Source organism: Notechis scutatus, chromosome 4, assembly GCF_049901735.1.
Source record: "Notechis scutatus isolate UNSWTSFEM ecotype Mainland chromosome 4, rNotScu1.2, whole genome shotgun sequence".
In the NCBI taxonomy this organism is placed as follows: Eukaryota; Metazoa; Chordata; class Lepidosauria; order Squamata; family Elapidae; genus Notechis; species Notechis scutatus.
Window position 1 is genome coordinate 32,503,359 of NC_142012.1, and position 22,169 is coordinate 32,525,527.

At 33.9% G+C, this 22,169-nt stretch overlaps 1 long non-coding RNA gene across 1 annotated transcript in view; it reads right to left on the reverse strand.

Moving 5' to 3' along the window:
* Window positions 1-1,782: 1,782 nt before the first annotated feature.
* Window positions 1,783-22,169, reverse strand: part of LOC148130694 (uncharacterized) — a 151,162-nt gene continuing 130,775 nt past the window's right edge. The window contains exon 3 of the long non-coding RNA XR_015749227.1: window positions 1,783-3,236. This is a non-coding gene — a long non-coding RNA (uncharacterized LOC148130694). The remainder of the gene's footprint in view (window positions 3,237-22,169) is intronic.

Below are 22,169 nucleotides of genomic sequence, written 5' to 3' on the forward strand. Positions count from 1 at the left end.
ACCCCTCTATTGTACTTCCAGGATCAAGCTTTGCTTTTGGGCACAGGACAAAATTAAAACAACAAAATTTCATTTCCCCCTTCAATCGGAGCTGTCTAGGCTCTTCCTCTAGTATACAGAAGGTCCCACATTTGGATGCCCCCTTGCTTTTCCTGTCCTGTTGGTCATGGCTCTGTGGAGCTAGCAATAGGCAAGAGGGAAGCTAGAAGCCAAACAAAGAAATGAGATCCAGACGCTGTCCAAGGGTGAAGCCACTCTCTCTCACATACACACACTCTTCTTCCTTCCCTAAGAAAAGGTCCTATGCTCTGGCAAACCACCCATGCTCCCCAGACTGTTGGTCTTTCTGCGGTTAGGAAATGCACAGAAGAAGCAAGATCCAGTTGTGTTTGGGAGAAAGACCCTCTCACACACACACATGTAGGCATACACATATTTCCCATGCTTTTCCATGCTTTAAAATTAAAATTTAGAGGTATTCATCTTCTTTCCAAGCAGCCTTTGAGGTCAACACTCAAACCCCTTTAAAACCATTTTTTCCAAATGGCCAAGGTCCAGGAAAACTCACCCACAGACTCAATGGGTCTGTTGCCAGCAAGGGAATCTTACCTGGTCCTGGTCCATTGGTTAGGTTAGCTTAGAGTCCCATCTGAATCTCCAATTGTTGGAAGAAATATCCTTCTGGGTTCAGTTCCAAGTGGGAAAGAAAGACACTGGAAACTTGGTGATTGCTTGGAAAGATGGTTTAATGGAGGACAGGATCACATGCCTTGGGTGAAGAAAGAAGGGCAGAAATGCTGAGAGTCTCTTGGTTTTACACTCTCTGATGCTATTTGAATTTGAGCTGATTGGTTGTCAGACTCCCATGGGGCCATGCAGGGGCAACTTTGTAGGCTGTCCTGAGTCCCAGGCTTGGTTGAGGCTTGCTGGATGATGATGTAATGAAAGGGCTTTGAACAATTTCTATTATAGCTCTATCTGGACTAGATCTTTGTAAAATAGACTTGCCTAGGCCAGAGTAATGGTCCATTAGCAAAGGTGGGGAGCGGGCTGAGTTTCTGCCTCTCTGGGTTTCTACTTTTCTTTTTAAGGGAAATATTCTGCCTTTTTAGTATATCCTAAAATATTTCATTTTCCTAGGAGAGGGGTGGGTTTTAACTTCCAACAGGAAAAATGGAGAAACATGTCTTTATTAAAGACAGAAAGCAGACTCAGCTTTTCTTAATTCCCCCCAGCAGATATTTTGTGCCCATTAAGAAAGACTGGGCCAGCCTATCTATCCATGTACTCATCAAACCAATTGGTCAGCTGACTCCGGACTGCTGTTGGTTCTGTTCATTATTAAACTTTCTTTCCAATCAGCCTCCATGTTGCCAATGTCTTTCTTCCAGCTTGGAACTCAATCAGATGGATATTTCTTCCAACAATTGTAAATGCCATGCAGGGTTTTGTTTTACTATGACATTTCCTCTGCTTAATCTTCCTCCTATATCTGATACTACCTCAGATATTCTCTCAGCAGCTCATCTTTGGCTACCATCTTATTGATATAGTCCTGGGTACTCACCAAATCCCACCTGCCTGCCCTCTTTGCAGCTGCTGTACAGTCTCTGAATATTTTTTTCATGCTTTTTAACTATCCATTTGCCTCATAGAAGGGCTCTGAGCAATGAATGTTGGACTTGGGATGGAAACCTCCCTACATTGTGAAGAATGTCTGACTCTTTACACTGACAGTTTCCAAACCCCAACCAATATTAAATGAAACTGTTAATAAATTTAGCAACATATGGAGGTGGGTATTTTATTTTAAATTCCAGAACTGAAAACAGCACAATATAAACACAAATCTCTTGCCTTGTTTTCAACCTTTTGCTCCCTACAGCTTTCTGATACAAGCTAAAATAGATTTCTTGTACAAAAGTAAGTCTTAAAGTCAATGGCACAATGCAAGCAAAGAAGAGGCAATTATAAAACAGTGGCAGAGGGAGCATCTAGATGAAGTGCTAATGGTCAGGACACTGAGCTATTAGCAGCAATTAAGGAAAGTGCTGGACACAATGATTTACAGTACTTAAATGAGTTACTAGAACTTAATAAATTTTGAGAAGTGTAAGTAAGAAGAAATCCAAACAATGCATGCTTGTAGTCAGGTAAAGGTCAGCTTTAGCTGAACTCATCTAACAGACTTAATCTCTTAAGTAGCAGGAGAATCTAATAATGTTGAGGATGTTCTGAGATAGTGGAAAAGCTAATAAAGAAACTCAAAGGCAGAAGAACAAGAAAAAGAAAATATGGAAGAAGGCTTTCCTTTTCTAAAACACAATGGCCACAAGTAGATATAATGCTGTAAGTAACATAATAAGGAAAAGAAGGGAAAAGGAGAATAAAAGGAGAATAAAATGTAATAAAATAGAAGAAATTAGATATAGTGTAACATTTCCATAACAGTATCAAGCAATAATCAAACAGTTGACAAAAATTCAGGAATTGACATGCCAGGAGTTGAAATACTATATTATAGAAAATATAAAAATAAGTACAAAAATATTTTCCCCATCCCTAATTGTTTAGGCATTCACACATTCACTGATAACTAAATATAACTTTTCAGGTGGGAACATAAATACATATTTCATAGTTATGTTAACGCAAGTTGAAGTACAAGTATAAGATTAAAATATGGCAAATATGACTCTCAACAAGAACAAAGTGTTGGAAAAAATGTCCATCTGGGTTCAGTTCCAAGTGGGAAGAAAGTCACTGGAAACATGGAGACTGCTTGGCAGGATGGTTTTAATGATGGGCAAAAAAGTACATAGTTGAGAGGGAGAGAGATTTATAACCTCTGTTGGACTTTGAACATGCTTTCTATTCCTGCAGCAAGAAATATATCCTGATTGGTTGTCAGACTCCCATGGGCCTTGCAGGGGTAACTTTGTAGGTGGTCTTGAGACCCAAGCTTGGTTGAATCTTGCTGGGTGATGTAATCTTCCCAGGTGCCATGTGGTCAGATGGGTAGATGGCTAATCCTATCATGTCCTGAGGGCCATATCTTAATCCCCTCACCCTGGAGCTGAAGGGGAGGCAGGGAGCTGCAGGAAGCTGCTTTGTCTTTAAAAACATGTTTCTTCTTTTCTTATCCAGGAAAATATAATATTCTGCCTTTTTAATATTTCCCAGAATATTTCATTCTTCTAGGAGAGGGATGGGTGCTAACTTTCTACAAAAGTAAACTGAACAAATTTAACTTCCAATGTAGAAATTGTATTTACAGGAAGAAACTTGAATACTGTACATTGATGAATGATACTAACATCAACAAATATCAGTTAATTAGGATATCGAGTACATTTAATAGTTCAATCATTTATAATCTTTTTTTTTTTATCAGTAGAAAAAATATTTTATTTCATAGTAAAACATATTCTCACTTGAAATAACCTGTCTGAGGATGTAGCCCAGGTGGGATTCTACTGGTTTTATCAGATTCTATGGAACCCCTTGTTAACTTTCTAAGCAGTTTGGAACCGGTAGTTAGACGCAATCTCCTTTTGTTTTTTCCCCACCTTTATTACATTCTTGTCAGACAGCCTAGACTTACTGTCTCCGCAGCTTTGGGGGCTTGGCTTTCTTAAAGGGAAGGGTTGTTTTAAGATTTTTACACTGCTGTTGGAAGGAAATACTTCCCTGGACAATCAGCACTTTGAAGAAGTAATTGAATAATGAAGCAAAGCTTTTAATGACAGGGAACCAAGATGAGTGACATTCAGCAAGGCTTCTTGGCTAGCTAGAAAGATTGACATTCAAATGTGAGTTTATATATTCTTTCTGAGTTTTGTTCTAAAACTGGTTTTTTGTGAAGGTTAATTCTGTGGTTGGTTAAGTTTAATCCTGTGTTTATTGATGGGATAATTTTCCCTATTCAGCTTCAACAACCAACAGCTACTGTTGTGATTTAATTATTTGTATTGTGTTTGAATTTTTTCTTGCTTCATGGTTTCTTTTTCTATCTGGGGGTGTGTGTGTCTTCCTTCAATGCTTTTGTGGTATATGGCACTGTCCTTTTGGGGTATACTTCCAAGAGACAGGATGCAAGCTTGGCACTAATTTTTTTACTGTGTTTCTGGGGGGCATGTGGCCTTTCCTTAAATCTGGATGATTTCCTTAGGATATCTTGTGAGGTGAGTGAGACCAGCTGGTACTTTTAAGTGGTACAAATGGATCTAAGAATTGCTTTTCCTGGGTGTGCTTTTTCTGGAGAGCTTAAATGACCTCTCTCCTAAAGGGTTTCACTTTATGAGCAACAGTTGGCTATTGATAGTTATCACTGCATTTAACTATTTTCATTCTTCAAGGTGCTGTGGCACCCTACCTGATTTGTAACTCCGGCTTGCAGGTATTTTTAATCTAATGATTGGTATTTAGGGCAGTTTTTGCAAGCAAAGAAGCTTTTTGTATTTTTGTACAGGTAATCCTTGACTTACAACAGTTCATTTAGTGACCATTCAAAGTTACAATGGCACTGAAAAAAGTGACTTATGACCATTTTTCACACTTATGCAGCATCCCCACTGTCATGAGAGGCCAGGCGAGGAGACACACTCCTTGACATGAGTCATGTTGAGTTGGCCATGCCCATTCAGTCATATGACCACCAAGCCACACCCACCAACTAAGCCACACCCACAGAACTGGTTGTTAAAAAACTGAATCCCACCCCTGGATGTAGATATACTTCGTTACAACATGAAATGTATTTTGTTTCAATGTAATCTGGAGAAATTAAGTTTAATACTGTAATTCTATAATTTCTTTTTAGCAGATTAACAAAAAAAGCAAATTTAATTTTGAAATACTCATAGACTTGCTTTATTTTTTATGGCTAAATGGAAAGAAATTATTGACAAGCTGGGGGGGCATTGTTTCAGTATAGAAAGCCCTAAGTGAAAAAAATCTATGAAATCTATGTTGCAATTATCAGGACATCAAATATATTTGGGTTTTTCATAGGGGAGCTACTAATAACTGTTTGGAGTGATCTGATAGGCATTCATAGGGAAATTTGCTATCTTTCCTGCAGAAAACTGGCAAACCTCTTTCTTTATGAAAGAGCCAGTTTGATGTAGGAGTTAAGATATCAGTAAAATCTGAGAACACACAAATTCTAGTCCTATTGTAAGCACAAAAGCAGCTGCATGACTTTGGATCAGTCACTTTCTCTGAGCTTTAGAAAGCAGGCATTGGCAAACCATTTCCAAAATCTTGCCAGCGAGAAGGCTAGGCAGTTGTCTGGAGTCAATGCTAATCTGAAACTGGCAAAAAACAAAAATCAAAACAAAAATCCTAATCCTTGTTGGCTGTTAATTTCTTCCTATTGTACTGCATATGCATTTCATGTTTTACATTAACTTAAATATCAGGTTTATTTCATATTTATTATTTTCTAAGCTACCTACATTATCACAGTAACATTTTCCAAGAACTGATAATTTCATGATGACATATTAAATCAAGTGTTTAAGATAGTTGCCTTAACTCTTAAGCATATTCAATATCTAAATTTAATAACTCTAATTAATCAAAGAGGGGGACTTTTATATGATTGTGGCCAATTAACATGTTGGTTTTTTGCACCTCAGTGAAACAGTATGAAAGAAGTCCAATATCTGCTTTAATTATGATATAATTACACATATCAGACCACAAATCAAGAAGAACATATGACAGTTTTTCCATTGTTGTTTCACACCTATAGATAAAATATTGCCAGACTAAGGACTCTATTTACAATATGTGCTGCCCTTACCTCCTTTAATGGGGGAAATTCAGAATTAGATGGAAAAAGGTTGAGTCCAGAATAAATTAGCCATTATTAAGTTTCTTACTATTAATAACTTAACTTAATAACTTAACTAAATGGGGCAAAAGCAATATTAAGCTACTGCTTAATTAAAATGGTAAGTGTATAGCTGTATAACATATAGCTATTCTTTTACCTGCTTTTACAAATAAAAATATGTTTGGCATGGTCAATTGAACAGATAATTTGGGTTTTCAATTGGATATGGAAAATGGAAAAGAAAAGTGTAGACTGTAGTGATATTAATAATACCAAATTTTGAGAAAGAAATCCAGATCTTCATCTGACCAAGAGATTTACAATATTTATCATGGTCATTACCCTTATCAATCATAATCATAAACATACTATGATAATATGATAGTGGCAGTTAGTCATAATAATCATTTTTAAAAATTAAAGAAAATTATAGCTAGTTCTGCATTCATTTATTGTAAGCTTAAAATAAAGTGCTTCAAAATTTGGTTTGGTGTTGAACTGTCAGATTCAAAATGTGATATATAGAGACCTCTAGGGACTGAAAATGAAAACTGCAAGGCAGATTATGCAGACTAAATTAGTTAAGCATAATAATAATAATATCACACTTGGGCTTTTGGAACAAGCAATCCAGAAAAGGAAACATTCAATTTCTTCTTAAATTAAAATATTTTTGTCTGTCACATATTTAGAAGATTTTTTTCTAAATGTGGTTAGTAAAGGGTTAAGTTAGTTAAGTTTGTTAATTAAAACACACATAATTAAAAATTTAAAAAACAACATACACAAACTAATATAAAATAAAAAAAAGAAAAAATAACAAAAGTACAGAAAGAAAATTTTAAAAGAAATAAGAAAAACTTCAAATTTCCTTTGCAGCAAATATAAATTAGAAGAAAATACAAACTATTGCTTTAGTCATTTGAGCAAATATAAGTGTAATTGAAAAGCTCTTTTACTCTATGATTACAAGAAAGTTTATTTGATTCTATTATCCATTTTTGAACATATAATCTTATTGTATTGATCTTGATGAAAACAAATCACCGGGGCCGAATGAATTACATCCCAGAGTTTTAAAGGAGCTGGCAGAGGTCATCTCAGAACCACTGCACCATATCTTTCAAAAATCCTGGAGCACCGGAGAACTACCAGAGGACTGGAAAAGAGATGATGTGGTTCCCATCTTCAAAAAAGGAAAAAAAAAAAAACCAGAGCCAGGAAACTATAGACCAATCAGCCTAACATCAATACCCGGGAAGATACTGGAAGAGATAATAAAAAAAACAGATCTGCCAACATTAGAAACAAGTAAAGTAATAACTAGCAGTCAGCACGGGTTTGTTAAGAACAGATCATGCCAAACCAATCTTATTTCATTCTTCAACACAGTGACTAAATTAGTAGACCAGCAAAATATTGTGGACATAATATATTTAGATTTCAGCAAAACATTCGACAAAGTAGACCACAAACTACTTCTTAGTAAGCTAGAAAAAAGTGGAATAGATAGCACCACCACTAGATGGATTTGTTACTGGCTGACAAACCGTACTCAACAAGTAGTCCTTAATGGGTCTAAGTCTACATGGAGGGAAGTAAGCAGTGGGGTGCCACAAGGTTCCGTCTTAGGCCCAGTACTCTTCAATATCTTCATTAACAACTTAGATGAGGAAATAGAAGGGGAACTTACCAAATTTGCAGATGATACTAAGCTGGCAGGAATAGCTAACACCCAAGAAGATAGGCTCAAGATCCATCTGGATCTTGATAGACTAGAACACTGGACCGTATCTAACAAAATGAAATTCAATGTAGACAAAAGTAAAGTCCTACATTTGGCAAGAAAAACCAAAAGTACATATATAGATTGGGTGAAACAAGGCTCAATAGCAGTAGCTGTGAGAGGGATCTTGGAGTCTTAGTGGACAACCAGCTAAATATGAGTCAGCAGTGTGCAGCAGCAGCCAAAAAAGCTAATGCAATCTTAAGTTGTATGAACAGAGGGATACAATCAAGGGAAGTTCTAATACCACTCTATAAATCCTTAGTAAGACCACACCTAGAGTACTGCATCCAGTTTTGTTCACCACATTACAAAAAAGATGTTGAGACTCTAGAAATAGTACAGAGAAGAGCAACCAGGATGATTAAGGGACTGGAAACTAAAACATACAACGAACGGTTGCAGGAACTGGGCTTGGCTAGTTTAGTAAAGAGAAGGACCAGGGGAGACATGATAGAGGTCTTCCAATATTTGAGGGGCTGCCACAGGGAGGAAGGGGTCAAGCTATTTTTTAAACCGCCTGTAGGCCAGACAAGGAATAATGGATGGAAACTGAACAAGGAGAGATTTAACCTGGAAACAAGGAGACACTTTCTGACAGTGAGAACAATCAACCAATGGAACAGCTTGCCCTCGGAAGTTGTGGGAGCACCATCACTTGAGACTTTCAAGAAGAGATTGGACTGCCATTTGTCAGAAATGGTGTAGGGTCTCCCGCTTAGGCGGGGGGTTGTACTAGATGACCTACAAAGTCCTTCCCAACTCTGATTATCTGTTATCTGTATTTTTTTGTATTCATTGTGGGGGAGGTGGTTTACATGTCCACCATAGATGATAAAAGCCTTTTTATGTTTTCTACATTTCCAGAAAATATTCAAAGTGCCATAATGCATCCTGGACAACTTTTCTGATGACAAATACCAATGATACATCATTTTATAAAAATTCTCCTTAAAGCTAAAACATAATGTAAAATTTAGTCCTTTCAGTCATAGTGTGTATTTTCCATTTATCTATTTTAATTCTATGATCAAAAATTCTAGCCCATGTTATCATACATTCTTTCAATTGTTCTTCCTCTGTCTCTTGTATCAACAAAAATCTGTAGTATTTAGAATAACATATTAATCATTTGTACATAATTCTATTTCAAATTCAGTCTTATTCAAAACCATTAAGATATTCTATCTTTACACCTTTATGCTAATTGTACACGAATTGACAACTATAACCCATTGTCAAAAATTCTCTGACTTTATTTTATAATTCCCCCTGACAAAATTCTAATACACCATCTAAAAATTACCATTTATGTTTACATATTACTTTTTTAAAAAAACAAACTTTATTAATCTTACAATTAAAATAAACAAACAACACATACACAAATGTAGAAAAGAAAAAGAGAAACAGAGTTGAGAAGTAAAAGAGAGAAGAGAGAAAAAGAAAAAAGAAGTAAAAGTAAAATCAAAAAGTGATTAAAAACAATTTCACCTACAACAGTTTGTGGGTCATTATTTCTATCCTTATTTTATGCCATATTTATAAGTAATCCTTTATGCAAATATTTAATTACCACTACAATTATAGCTTATCCTCTTTTACGATGTTATGAAGCCCATCTTTGATCTAACCATTCATACCAGCAGTTCCAGCTCTCATAATACATTGATGTTTCTTTATCTTTTAATGCTAGGGTTAATTTACCCATTTCTGCACAATTTAGTATTTTTTGAATAATCATTTCCTCTGATGGAGTATGAGGTTGTTTCCAAACGTATTACTTTTTATAAAATGCTTCTTGTGCTGGGAACCACAAATGTATTTTCAAACACAACTTAAATTTGTATTTATTTTACATTCATAAAGTTGACATAATGATTTTTGAAATCTACATTAACTTTAGCTTTATCATACCATAAATATCCATGCCATCAAAATCTTAGATTATGTCCTTCCCATCCTTTCTTAACAATAACTATTCTTTCATCCATTCTAAACATTAGAGAGCAAAGGAAATTTCAAATATGGCAGACCAAATCCTACTATTTTCTTTGCATCTTGTAGTACCTTATATTTCATTTGAGGTTTTTTTCACCTTTTTCAATAAATTTGGTCACATCTTTCTGCCACTGTTTAAATGATGAAATAGTTGTCCAAATAAGTATTATTTGATACAGAATCATCATTCTTGGCAAAATATTCATTTTTATCACAGAAATTCTCCCCAACAGTAACAACTGTACTTTTCCCCATCTTGACATATCATTTTGAATTTCATTCCATGTCTTAATATAGTTATGTTGAAATAACACATAATTCATATCAGAATACCACCCAAATATTTTAACTTCTTTTCAATTTTACATTTCAAATTATTTTCAAATTGGTACCTTTATTTGAATTATTAAAACACTTTTATTTCATTATTTTATTTTTTGTATCACTTAGACTCCATTTGAAAGAATTAATATAATATTGTATAGAATATAGAATTCTATACAATTTCAGACTCATATTTTGTGGTCTAAAAAGTCATTTAATAAAATTTATTTTCAAATTTTAGCATCCAAACTCTTACAATCCAATCAATATATATATATATATATATATATATATATATATATATATATATATATATATATATATATATATATATATATATATATATATATATATATATATATATATATATATATATATATTTTCTGAGGTTCTCGGGTATTTGTATGTGGATCTTTGGTTATTCGGGTTTTCCCGCGTAAGATTGGAAGTATCTAGGCTCAAATCACCAGCTCAAATCCCCCAGTAACTAAGATCACCAGCTCAAATCCCCAGTAACTAAGACCAACCTGAGCACAACCAAGCCCCCACCTGAACAGAACACACCTCCAGCCAATCAGAACATGGCCAACCCCCAACCAATCAGAACACAGCCAAACCCCAACCAATGAGAACACACCCCCACCCAATCAGAACACAGCCAAGCCCCCACCCAATCAAGTCACACCCCACTAGCAGTTAAAAGGAAGAAGCAGCTGCAAGCTCACATCACTCTGAGAAGCACAGAGCTGAAGACAGAAGCCTGAAGTTGATGAATGAGACTTCATCGAAAGCGTTGCCTAGATACTTCCAATCTTACGCGGGAGAAACCCGAATAACCAAAGATCCATATATATATATATATATATATATATATATATATATATATATATATATATATATATATATATATATATATATATATATAAAAATGGATCTGCCCTTCTGAAAATTTTCTCTTGAGCAGCCATTTTTCTGTCTTCATCAATCCTAAATTGTACATCAAATAAAAGACTTGTAATAATTTATCTTGTGTAATATTAATATTTTCCTCAAAAGTTCTACCTAGTGTGGAGGAGACCACTTCATCCAATCCCCCATTATGCTTCAACTTTCTTAGGAAAAATATTCTCATCATATGTTGTTTATAAAACAACATATTTTTATATTTGGGACATAAGCTCATAGGACCATGTAAATGGTCCAGGTGTTTTTACCACAAGTCCTAATGTATGCAGCAAATTTCGGAATTCCCAAGAATAGTTTCTATTTTTACAGCATATGGAAGCCAGGGTTTCCATTTCAGTGGAAATCTTGGAAGACTATCGAGCCTCTTTAATAGTGCATGCGATAATACTATGAATTGTCACTGAAAAAAAAAAGTGGAACATTCTTCGCAGTGAACAGATTTATGCAAAGTCTTATATGTAGTCTTGTTTCACTTCCTTCCTAGTTGCCATTTTCAGTTTATCTACTTTGGGACAAAATCTTTTCATCTTCAAATTCAATACATTATTTTAATGTAATCATGAGTGTACGTCAGTTACTGCAAATTACTGTAGTGCAATACCTCAATAATGTATTATAAAGGAGAAGAAATACAAGAATTCATGAATTAGTAGATAGCCCCACTGTCATAACTTGAAACTATATTAACTTTTCTCCTTTGATATTGGTGATATCTCCAGCAAGTTGTATCAACAACAAGAGTCCAATGATGTAATCATGCACGTGCTACATGTTTATGCTCGAATCAAGTTGTCTGACATAAGTATGACTGATGTCTTTCATGTGTTTACCATCATTACAAATATATCTTAAGGGCCCTTCCTTTCCCTTGCGTCTCTCTGTGGATACCCGTATTTGTTTTTATAGTGTTGGAGAATGAGATATGGAAGAATTTAAGAATTAACATATTTTTTTAAAAAATCCAATTGATATCATGTCAGGTTGTGCTGTTTTAGTTTTTTAAACTCTCTTAGTGAAAGTAATGAGAATGATATTGATCTTAAAGGGAAAAAATAAAACAAATAGACTGACAATCAGGGTCAGACTTTTCTCTCTCAATCATTCTCTCTCAAAAACTCAGCCTTCCACACAACTGTTCTCTTCTCATCCAAGAAAGATTCGTGTTTTTTTTATTTAGCATTTGCAGTCCAGTTTGCAAATACTAAAATCTGGTTCAAACACACCAATTTTGTTCTTCCTCTGATGAGAGCGAATATATTTCAGAGTGATCATAATTTATCATTACATGTTTGTGTTTGCTTTTAACAGAACCAGGATATAAAAAGCAAAAATAACACCATCAGAAAAAGAGAATGGACACAGAACTGCCACATATTGCATTAAAACAAACATAAGTAATTTTTGGTTCTATTTCATTGGTACAAACACTTAATGTTGTACATTTTGATCACATTTATTCTATATGTAAAATTCTCTTGTCAAATATTTTATACTAATTTCCATTTTGGAATAAAAATAAATCACCAAGTACAATTTGAAAACAAAACAACACAATTATAATTATAGGCAAGTATAAAAGGTAAATAACACAAATTCATTCTGTTTATGTACATTGTTTTCTGTCTGTAATCACTGCAATAGTTGTTTACTTATCTGCTTAATGCTTTATAACTAAAATAACTAAATAAAATTCCATTGCAAATTGTGTGAAGGAGTTTGGGTCCAGTGGACCCAACTTTGAAAGTTAATTTTATAGCTCATTGTGATCATGAACAAGAACACAACCGGTAATGACTTGAAGCATTCTTCGAAATCATAAATCATATTGTAATCAAATAATATGTGTAGGTTTTTAAAAAAATACCAACTGGCATTGTTCATTTGGCCTCGTTTCTTATATAGAGAATAGAACACATTTTTCAGGAATATTTTGTAATCTAGCAATATAAAATAAGAAATAGCTTTAGGAATTAGGTGTAAGGATTTTTGCTACATGCTGTTAGGACAAAAGTAAACAAAAGCATTGACATTTTTAGCAGCAGAGTATTTGCTTCCAGTTGATAAAATTGCAATTATAAATAGCAAGTTTCAATGAAATTTAAGTTCCAACCAAGATGTCAATAATCTAGAATATCTGAATGAGTATTTCCCATTGTATTTACAAAGTAACGGAACTGGCAACTTGATTTCCATAAATAAATAAATGGAATAGGTAAATTGAACTGTGATATGAGTGGCATATAAATGCAATAAATAATAATAAATAAAAGAGCAAATGTATATCCTAGACTTCTCAGAATGATCTCATGGAATATTAACGCCTGCATTAATTATACATCTTTACAATTAACTTGTATTCAGGTAGAAAGTTAAAAAGATAGTACTACTGAGCATCAGTTTCAAGAACATATGAAATAGCCACAGCACATGGTAATGGGTCTTGGTTAATACACTCACATCTGTGCCAAGCTTACAAGCAAGCAATCTCTGCAGTTATGACCTTTATTTTGTCTCATTGTATTTTATTTTCATAAACCGCCACAACAAAGAGAACTAAAAAGATTTAATGATAATTCATTAACTTAGAATTCAAGTTTTTCATTAACAACAACAAAAAATCCTATAGTACAGGGAAGAACAAAATTTAAAACTTTTCAACTTTTACTAATAATACATTGCCATTTGTTTCCCACTGATTCAGTACTATACAACATACCTCTCACGGTGTGATTGCTGCTTAGTGGGCTACAAATTGGGGAGATCACAATGAAATGACATGGTCAGAATCACATAAAATTGATTATATCTGTCTTTTTGAATATACTAAGAGTATTCAGTGAAGAGAGAGAAAATGAACTAGAGATAAATATTTCATATGAAATAATTCTTTATGTAACACATCACACAAATTTTATGTTTATCCTATGATATGGTCTTGTGTAGTGACATAAATATTCCCAGTGCATCCAAAGTTTGCTGTCTATACAAAATGTTGGTAATGATAGCTGCTGCAGTGATGCACAGCAGTCTGTCCTCAGTATAAAATTTGGAAAGCAGATAATCACTTTGTTGGCAATCACTTCTGCTGATAAATATTGTACTCACTTCAGTACCTGCTGGGATATGATTAGATAGCATATTGTTATCATATAAATAGTGCTATTTTCAAGCAGAATTTTATAGAACTTGTCATGTGCATGACACATTAATCAATAAAATCTTCTTTTCTTAGAATTGTACAATTCTTTGCATTAACACTCATAACTCTTTAAAATTACTATTGTGTTACTGTGTTCTTCACAAAGCAACCTTGTACATGCAAACTTAGAAGTAAGCTTCATTGTGTATAATAGGAATCAAGGTCTTGTAAACATACAAAGAGTTGTAATCTAACAGTTATAAGTTCAGTTCAAACAACATATTATGATTAAGGAATAATATATTTTATGTAGTACAGAACTGAATAATTTTCTTAAACGTGAATACTATATAAAAATTAGTACCATATTATCTAACATTATTTTTAAAAATTAATGTAGTTTAATTTTTATGTGTAGTTTTCAAGTTTTAAAAATGCTATGATTTTGTGGAAGCTATTTTTTGTATTTGCCAGAAAATAAAATTTATTTATCACCTTTGGCAAAGTTCCTACTAATGACTTGAGAGTCTTTCAATCATCGTGTGCTGAATAGCTGTAATGATGTCAAGCTTTATACGACCTTCGGAATAACTGGATGACATTATAGTCATTAGCATGCCTTAATCAAGTCTCTGCAATACAACTTCTGTAGATTATTTTCTTTCAACATCTATGTTAATTGGATAATTTAAAAAATGGCCATTCACCACTATTTACTGCAGTCTGTTTTAACTATTTTCATGTACTGTAAAGTTATTCTGCTTGCTGAAATTAAAAAGGCCAATATTAACCAATAATGTTCTAGTTTTGAACTTACAATCTGCAGAGTACATTTATATGGTCTTGTTTTTATTAAGCTCATCTGACCCTGGCTACAATAAAACTCTTGACATTATTGACACAGAAATAATTTCTCAAGTAGTGAAGTATTTCGCTAACATTTAATTGAATATATTTGAGCCAATATGCCTTATCCTGTTATAAAAAATCAGGTTCAGTTAATGTTATATCTGGCAGCAAAAGACAACTTTTATTGTTTTCCATCAACTGTGAGTTAGCCATTAAAATGTTAAGGTGCAAGTAATAGCAAAGGAAGGAAGGAAGGAAGGAAGGAAGGAAGGAAGGAAGGAAGGAAGGAAGGAAGGAAGGAAGGAAGGAAGGAAGGAAGGAAGGAAGGAAGGAAAGAGAAGAAAAGAAATCAAAAGCCATCCTTTAAAAAGGCATGTATAAGATGCCTCCTCCTCCTCCTGCTCCTCCTCCTGCTCCTGCTCCTCCTATTAAGTGTCTCTTTTATAAAGGTAGGGCAGCCTGCACCAGTGACTGTTTAAGGAAAAGATGCTAGATATTTTCAGTAAAGAAATGAGTTCTCATGCTTTCCTCATAGAATCTCCTGCTATAAGTATGGTGAGAAACATATTTCAGCTAGCCTTTGATATTATACTGCCAATAAAATCTTGGTAGTCAGATGACTACTCTGAAGTATTATATCCTATTAAAAAATATCCCTCCTTGTATCAAGAATTTGATTTCTTCTTCTATATAACTATCATCAACTAAGTAAGTTTAAGCTGATTTCATTTTCCTAGATGGCTGGTGATCATGATAGCTGTGTGATTCTATCTTTTTGTGGAATATTATGGAGACCTGAGGTGAGATTCATTCTAATCTATCTATATCTATCTGTTTGTCTGTCTATTTTTATTATGGTCACAGACTAACATTACAAATAAAAACATTAAAATGATAATAGTAAAAAATAAAAATAGTCCAACAATATTACGATTGGTGGGGATTATCAGTGGTAGAGAATGCCTAATTTTGCATGCTGCATAACAAAATTTGGCCACATTCAGATATATTACTTCTATTAATTCTATCTGATCTGATATCAGTAATTGCATGTTAAAGAGATCAGTGTTTCCCAGATATTTTATTAGGTAAGGTGTTATAAATTGAATTCATGAGTCCTTATGGAAGATGCAGTTTAGTAGGTTGTAAACTGTAGTTTCCATGGCTGTTTGTTCATAGGGACCCAGTCTCAGTTCATACGGTATTTGTTTGTCTCAGTCTTCTAAAAACTGCTGTGGGAAGTGTATTGTAACTCACCAAAGTTGCTGTGGGAAGTGTATTGTAACTCACCCTTTGCATTTGGGGATGATTATTCACTATAAATGTCTTGCTTCTTTAAAAGGGGAAGTTTAACTGCTCAAAACACAAAAACACAAAACCATTCTTGGAAAGAACATTGGATTTTTGTGAGATGGTCCTGAAGCATACTAATTCAAATTTGTCTTCAATAATAAAAGAAGTCAAACATGTAAAAGAAAGAGTAGTTTTAACCAATGTACAAAAATGTAAATCCATACATCTTTTATTTTGTCTAATTCCGCCTCACTCCTTAATACTACATTTGGGATGCAGCTATACCTGAATACCTTGATTCTACATTTGGGAAAAGCTGTCCCTGAAATATAGCTGTTAGGAATTTAGATTGTATTCTTTCCAGAAAAGTAAAAGAGCTGAGCACCAAAAAGTAGTTGTGCATGAGCCTTAGCTGAATATAACTTCAGTGCTGCTGTAATATACCATGCTCCTCTTGAAAAATAAAAAGATTGAAGTGTTACCACTATTTTGGGGGTGTTTTAGATAATATAGTTTTGATGTGCCCTGAGTTTAGTAGAGCTATGGGAAACCCTGCCCAGGTATTTAAAGGATTTGACTTGCTTGATGTTCTGGCCATTTATCTTCCAGGTGTGCAATTTAGGACTTTTTGCAAAGATAATCATCTTAGTACTGCGAAAGTACTAAGTTGATGTGAAAGAGCTGTTCAGAACAATAATTAGCTGGAGCATTCAAGGTTCTTCTAAGTTCAATGTGTGTTTGTGATAGAAGTATTATATCATCTGCATACAACAAGGATGCAATATGTCTATCAACTAATTTGAGAGGATAGTGCTCTAGTTTGGGCCACAAGTGAATTTATATAGAGAATAAACAGCAGAGGGGCTAGAATGCATCCTTGCCTTATTTTTCTATAGATTAGTGCAGTGGCCTTGCATGCTGCATTGAACTTTGATTCTTATAGAGATTGTGCATAATAGAAGTCTGTCAATAGTTATATACAGAAGCTTAGATAAGAGCCTTTGTCTGGGAACTAGATCAAATGCGGACCTGAAATCAATAAATGCAGTATATAATGATGAGTCTGGTTTGTACACGTGTTTCTTGGCCAAGTTTTGAAGAATAAAGGCGTGTCAGAAATAGAATGTCCAGATTGAAGCCCACTTGCTTATCTGCCAGTACATTAGCTAAAACAAAGTCAATTCAATAGACTAATTTAAATCTACATTTAGGCAAGAAAAACAAAATGCACGGGTACGATATATGTGGCAGCCTGCTCAATTAATCAATAGAATAACTTGTCTCCAGAAGTTGTAAATGTTCCAACATTGGAAGTTTTAAGAAGAGATTGTCTGAAGTGGTGTAGGGTTTCCTGCCTAAACAGCAGTTGGACTAGCAGACTCCAAGGTCCTTTCTAACTGTTATTTTTTTAAAAAAATATTGTATAAATGTCTGGCTTACATATTATACTTAAGAGGCTCATAGTTAGCCAAATCTATCATTCTAAAAGATAACAACATGGTTTTCTTGAACTTAAAACAACAATTCATTCTGTATCAGATCAGAAACTACATTCATTACATATGACGGATAATAGTAATTGTCCAATAGGAAGTGTATATGTCAGGTTTCCAAGTGATGAAATCCATTTAAAAAGAAAAGAGCAAAGTCCATCTTTCAAAACAATTTATTTTATTTAGGAAAGCATCAAATTGGTAAAGTCCATGGTAATTCCAGATCTGACACAACCCAGAATTACCCCACAATATCAGAAGTTAGAAACAACCCCCAAATGTCACATTCTCCAATAGAAGTAATTCAATGTTGCTTGATGTCATAAATCTGCGCCTAAAGGGGCCTGAACATGGTCAGCTCATTATCCCACGAGCAGAAGAATCACCTAAACAACTCTATCTGTCTCCACTCTTCCCCTCTTAGGAAAGTGGCAAGCCCGAAACCCTTCCCGCATGACCGCCAAAGAGAAAGTAAGAAAAAGAATATATACTATGCTAAAATATATACTAAAATGGCTACACATATCTCAATTTCGGGCTTGACAGGCTGCCTTCCCTCATTTGAAAAGAAACTACTGCAACCTCATAAAATACACAAAGATTGAAATTAGGTAAAACACAATCATACAGTGCACAATTTAACCTCCCCTGCACCCATTGAAATTCACCTTAGGCTTATGTGGCTATTTTTCATGGAAATTTCCCACCAAACTATCAGCATTAACTTTCCAGCTATTAACCCAAGTTGCTTGTGAAATTGGATAACTTTTCCAATAAATTAAATATTGTAACTTCCCCCTGAAAATCCTAGAATCCAAAATTTTCTTAACCTCATAATGTTCATGCCCTGCAATGAACAAAGGCTTTAGAGCTACACATTCTGCTGGCCTCGATGAAGAATCAACAACCAGCTTTAATAAAACCATAGGGGAACACTGGGAAATAATCTGGTTCCCCTATGATTAATTTTACTTTTTCGGTGACTTGCGTAGCTGAACTTCCCCCTATCATGGATCCATCCACTTGTTGAAATTGAATGGGGGTAGTTAACGTTTTAGTTTCTATACCTAACCTACGCAAGGTCTCGGGACTGATAAGGCATCATGAACTGCCGGTGTCAATGATAATGTCTATGGGCCCTTCTATGCTTATGCGAGTCAATGTCCCTTCAATTTTAAAAGGTAGAATGGCTCCACTTATCATTGGGTCTTCTTCTTTGCTGTCTGCATCTTGCACGATGGGTATTCCTGCTGCCAGAGTTCCCTCCCCTGTTGATTGTTGAGGGTTGGGTACCTCGATGGCTTGGCACACAAATTGATGAACAGATGAACACAGTCAACTCATTTTCCCACAGGAAGAAGAATCATTTAGCCTAAACAACTCTCCCTATCTCCCCTCCTCTACCCTTACGAATGTGGCAAGCCCAAAACCCTTCCCCCATAACCACGAAAGAGAAAGTAAGAAAAAGAATATATACTAAGCGTAACTAAAATGGCTATTCAAATGTCAATTTCGGGCTTGACAGTATTCAAGTACAGTAGAACAAATTTAAAAAAGAAAATTGCTTTCCACCATTTTATTGTTCTGTATATCAGGGTGTTGATGAGACTGAGATAGATGGGCCTTTATTATTTTTTGGTACACAGTAGTTGTCCAGTCTTGCCACATCCTGACACTGAATGTAGGGTCTTATATTCTGTTTTGTCTGATTGACATTAATGATTAACAGTTGACTAACAGTAATGATTACCAGCAGTCATAGTGTAGATTCTTTCAAAAGATAAAGGAGAATGAGGAGATTTAAGAAGGTAAGATGGTTGTATTCCCAATCATCCAAAATAATCTCCTAGTCTAAACAGCAATTTAAGCAAATTCTGATTAAAAACCTGCAAAAGGACTATTGGAACATTGCACTTTTGACAAATAATGAATTGATAGACAATTCTAAGTTCTTAGAAATAACTTGATATGTATGAAGGTCAACCCAGTTAAAGAACTGGCAGCTGTGAATTCATATTGTGTAGATAATAATGGATAAAATCATTAGTCAATTGCAAATAGCAACTTTAGTTGTAAAAGCTTACATCCTACAATGATACATTAATACATTTAATTTTATTAAACAATAACAGCTGACTATTCCTAGTCCACAAGAAAGAGACAAAAGACAAAAAAAAAATGCCAAATTCAATCTAAACATCTGGCTATTTATACAATGAATGATAATAATTTATTAATGTACCTGCCTAACTCTTACTGACTCTGTAATGTTTACAATTATTACAAAAAAATAAAAACAAGCAACATTATAAGACACACAAAAGAAAGCAACAAAATTAGCTGTGGAAACCAATTAGGATGGTTTTAACTTGGCCCATACATCTACAGTAACCATTCTGTGAATATTATGCATGCTTTCGCCTTCTTTTAGAAATGTCATTGTTGATCTATCTATATTCTTATCATTCTGAAATATCCTATCATTGCACAAAGCATTTGAAAATCTCATTATGACACACAATCTGGGGAGTAAATAATATTTTGAAATAAGAATCATACATAATGGGATTGTTAATCTAATTCTAAATTAAAGAAAGCTGTTTATGAAAGCAATTGTACAATGTAAGAACAATGCCATTGTATATTTTCTAATATTTTGACTTTATTGGTGTTATCTGAAATGCTACTTGTCATTTATCTTATCTTAAAATCATTAGCTATTAATATTGGAGAACTGTATAGATAGATAACCAATAGCTGATTTATTAAGCTCTCTTTACCTCTGAAGCTGGTTAGTGATTTATTCTTCTCTAGTTCTTAATCTATGTTAAATGCACTGTTATGCATTTAGCTGATATTTTTTTTTTTGATACATTACATCACTGTGTGCAAGCTCCAAACTTTATGCTAGCATCATGAATTGTCTCACATAATCTGTTGGCCAACTGTATTTTATATTCTCCAACTTTTTGATAAATCTAAAATCATTATTTAAATATTTGCTGTTGTTTGTAAAAATGGTGTAAGGAAGGGATATTATGCATGCAGAATGTGTGTTGAGAGTCTGAAGATAACAAATGATACATCAAGAGCAGCCTAATGTGGTTTTACTGGAATAGAAACAGTGGTAATAAATCACTGGCCAATGTTGATAATAAAATACGGCATTGGCCTCCATCAGCCTCAAGAGAAAGGTTAAATGTTATTCCTCACAGTAACCATGTGGTCTTCATAACTGACATCTTCAATATTAAATCCTATCGTTTCCCTCCAAAGAAAGCATTTTATCTTTATAGTTAATGGAATATTCTTCATAAAACCCAGCATTTGCAGCGCTCTAATATCCTTGAAATACTTTTGTGCATTTTATGGCTATTATGTCACATAAAAATAGCAGTTCATTTTCTTATAAGATTGTGTTATATAGAGGGCAGAAAGGAGAACTCAAAAGCATCTTTCATGATCAGTATTAGCTTCTGATGATTCATTTATAGCCATAAAAATTGGTTTCTGTAATTGTCTCTTCATATTGATTCTTAAAACTATATGCTTTGAATAACAGAATAAAGAGTTGGAAGGCATCTTGGATGTCTTGAACTCCAACCCCAGGAAAGAAAGAAATCCTATAAAATTTCAGACAAATGTTTATCTAATCTCTTCTTTAAAACGTCCAATGTTAGAGCACCCGCATCTTCTGTAGGCAAGTCATTCCACTGATTAATTGTTCTGCCAGAAAATTTCAGTCCTAGGTTGGTTGTGTCCTTGATTAGTTTTCATTCATTGCTTCTTGTCTTGCCTTCAGGTGCTAACAGGCTTATGTAATTTCTCAGTTATTTATTAAATATGTGGAATTAGTTCATTTTCTCTGAAACTGGAAATTAAACCACTCATAATGAGACTAATAATTGATACACATGTTTATTTTGAGTTATTTATTTCTTCCGCTTGGGCAGGGGGTTGGACTAGATGACCTACAAGGTCCATTCCTACTCTGATTATCTGTTTGATCTGTTTGAGTGTGTGATAAAAAAGCTTAGGTTAAATTTATAATTTAGATAATTTCAATATTAGCAGAATTTGGAATTTGTAGTTTAATAGACTGGGAGAAAAAATAAACATAGCTTATCTATAAAGCATGAATTCTACTGAACTTTTAAAGTAAAATTGTATTTGCTATAAGAGAATACAAGCTAAATAGCAACAGAGTATTACACAACAATTTGTTATATTGTTATATAAAAAAAATCAGACTTTTATATTTGAAAAAGATTATCAGCTATAATAATATATCTGATATGTGAAATAACCATCATAGTATTTTTAAAATATTTTTCCTTTAAAAATACATAGCTACAAAATAAATATTGGATAAAAGAGTAAAATATCAATAAATAAAGTGATTGAAATTTTAAATTTAATATTCCATTAATTGATTAAATAAATTGTAAAATAATTTAGAAAATAACTGGAAATCTT